Genomic DNA, 3,230 nt, shown 5'->3' with positions numbered 1-3,230 from the left:
GATCGTTGCACATCTTGAATACCTGAGCATCCTGAATATGCTGATTCTTCAGTTGTCGTACTTCTAACTTCATTCGGGCCAACAAGTCGTACCAGTATCTGCTCTCAATTTGGAGATCATTGGCCTGATTAGCTGCTTTGATCTCAAGTGTAGTCATCTCTCTCTTCATTTTAGCAACAGTTTTCTCGTGGTCGCCTTCCAATTGATTCAAGTATCGGCGATGCTTACCTGCTCTTGTATCCCACTGTGCCCTAAGCTCGGCTATGACATTTTCAGATTTCTCCAAACCATCTTGCCATTCCCTGATTTCGCTTTTTAGCCTTTTTATCAGTTGCTCGTCTGATCGACGCCTTGGCTGTTTATCCGCATCCACCCTTATCCGTTTGATCTGGGCTCTGAGCATTTCGTTTTCCTGAATTAACCTGTTCCGCTCTCCCAGATTGGTAGAAACTTGCACGTTGTGCTCATATTTCAAGCTTTCCACTTGTTGCTTTAACCTGCTGATTTCGGCGCAATAGCCTCTTTCCTTCGCTAACCAATCCCACTGCCTTTGCGATGATTCGGTGAAATTTCAGATGTGGGGTCTCTTAGCCGGCCTTTCATGCTCAAGTTCCCTTCTATACCATGCAAGGTAACCTGGCGCCGTCTCTCCTTTGGCTCGATCCCGCACGCAAGTATCTGATTTCAAATATTGACACTCACTCCAGATTTGGCGAATCTTTGCTTCTGGGAATTGTCCGTTAGGACTTATCTCAACTGCTTGAGTGCTAAGATCTTCCTCATGAGGTACTGTCTGGCATCTTCCGAACTGTCTCAAAACTCGGCAGGGTGCGTAAGGTTGAATGCTCTTAAGCCCCATCAGTAAGAGATGAGTTTTAGCTGCCGACATATATAGGATCTCATCAACAGGCAACCATCCTAGCGTCCATTGTATTTGGCTGGCAGTAAGAGCTTGAAAGAACGAGGTCCATGCCAGGACTCCTTTGGGCAAACTGATCTCTTTGGTTCTCGTGTAAAATTCTTCTATGCAAGTCTTTTCCGGGTAACCATGGCTCAAAATCTCGGAATGATGGCAGAGGTGCTCGGTCATCCATATTTGTATTAGCAAGTTACAACCTTCGAAGAAATTTCCCCCAGCTTTACAAGCTGTAAGAGCTCGAAAGATGTCAGATACCACCATAGGTGCGAGAGTACTGTCATTTTGTGTGAGTAAAGTGTTGACGACCCCGGATATCTTCAAATCAATGTTTCCGTCTTTCCTTGGAAATACTAGAAGGCCCAGGGACATTATCATGAAAGCTACCCGTCTGTGTTTGTCCCACTTCTGACGAACACCTTTGCTGCACAGTTTGTTGATTGGATTATTGAATCCCCCCTCATGACCGTACCTATCATATATGAAGCATGGAGTACAAAATCCGGCTGCCAGATCTGGGTTGTGGACCGTTCTGGGTATCTTCAATGAATCTAGGAACCGATGTACCGTGACAACTCTTGGGGCGACCAAGTATTTTTGCCTCAACGGAAGTTCAGCATTCCCGATGTACCCGGCCATTTCTTCCAAAATCGGGGTGAGTTCAAAATCAGAGAAATGGAAAACATTATGCGCCGGGTCCCAGTGGGTAACCAAAGCTCTTATGATATCTCCTCGAGGCTGGATTTCCAACAAACCCACGAGACCTTTCAGATATTTCTTGACCTCATTTTGTCCTTCAACACCTAGATCATTCCACCATAGCCGTAACTTGACAGGGATTTTGGTCATTATTGAAAAATGTTCATTTTGCATCGTGCTCATCCTGCACATTTATTAAGGTGATTTTAACAAAAATGACTTGACTCAAAATATTTTACAAAGGGGATCAAGTTTTGAACACGGCCTCTAAACACTTCGGGGACGAAGATTTTAAGGCTGTGTGGGTCAACTGGACAAAAATGCTAAACAAGACCCAAAGGTGGCTGTTTATGCAAAGTCAGCCTTCCGGCGTCCCTTTTCGGGAACATTCGGCTATTTATGACAAAACAGCATCACCTGACTTATTTATGACTCTTTTAAAATTTGACACATCTTTTTCCCTTTTTTTTTATTTATTTATTGATTTTGGCTATTTTAGCAAAAATGGGGTTGAACCCGACGAGGGTTGCCTACGTATCTCACATTCGGTGAGAATCAAACCGGCGTAGTTCGGGACATCGTGAATAGAAAAATAAACCTAGAAAACAAGAATATATATTTTTATTTTTTTATTTTTCTTTTGAAAAGAGATAAAGGCTAAAGAAAATATTTTTTTTTTAGGAAATATTTGGACTATTAGTCTGAATTTATACAAGGGGTACTACGAAAGAAACAACATTTTTTTTGAATTATGAATTTTCCGTCTTTTTTTTTACTTTTAAATAAATACCTTCTCTTTTTTTTTATTTTGAAAATGAATAAACAGAAAAATTTTATATTATATTTTTTTAAAAAAAAATCAAACTAGAAGACAAATCTTCTTTTTTTTATATATTTTTTAGAAGAAATTCCGGCGAGGTTTCGACACTACTCGGACATTGGTTTTTCCAAAAGAAGTAAATATCTCCCTACGCTGCTTTTTTTTTCCTTTTATTTTTAGAAACCGGTCGGCATGCGGAACTGAAGCAAATAAATGCGCAAAACAAATAGGATTCAGCAGGATGGTCTTTTCATTTCAGGTTGCTAGTCCTAGACGGACCCAACCCCTGTGTTGAGTCCCCTAAGTCAAATGCAACATGATGCAAATAAGCGTTCCTACTAGGGATCCGGCATGAAGTTTCGTTATACTAGGTTCACAACCTGGGTATTTGTTCTAGACTGTGTACCCGAGCGGACAACTCGAGTCGAGGAGGGGCTACGTACCGGGGACCCGCGAGATCGTCCGGCTTTGTAACTTGTCCGACCTCTTTCTTATTTCAGGTATTGACACTAACAGAATAGGGAGTCTCGACCAGCGATCTTCTCCCCGGAGGTAAGAAGAGAAGGGTTTCGGCACAGTTTATATACAGTTCAGATAATATCAAAGCGGTAAAAACAACATTTAGCACGTTATGCAAAAACATGTAATAAAGATCGGATAATAAAGCCAAATATAACAATTATTCTAAGCTCGAATTCTTGAAACCTGAACCAATGGTTCTGGGTTAATTCCCCAGCAGAGTCGCCAGAGCTGTCACACCTCCTTTTTGCGCGCCCGCCCCGAAGGGTTAAATGC

This window comes from Nicotiana tabacum, chromosome 6 (genome assembly GCF_000715075.1).
Source record: "Nicotiana tabacum cultivar K326 chromosome 6, ASM71507v2, whole genome shotgun sequence".
Classification (NCBI taxonomy): Eukaryota; Viridiplantae; Streptophyta; class Magnoliopsida; order Solanales; family Solanaceae; genus Nicotiana; species Nicotiana tabacum.
The sequence above is the reverse complement of the archived record's forward strand: the minus strand, read 5'-3'. Positions refer to the sequence as shown.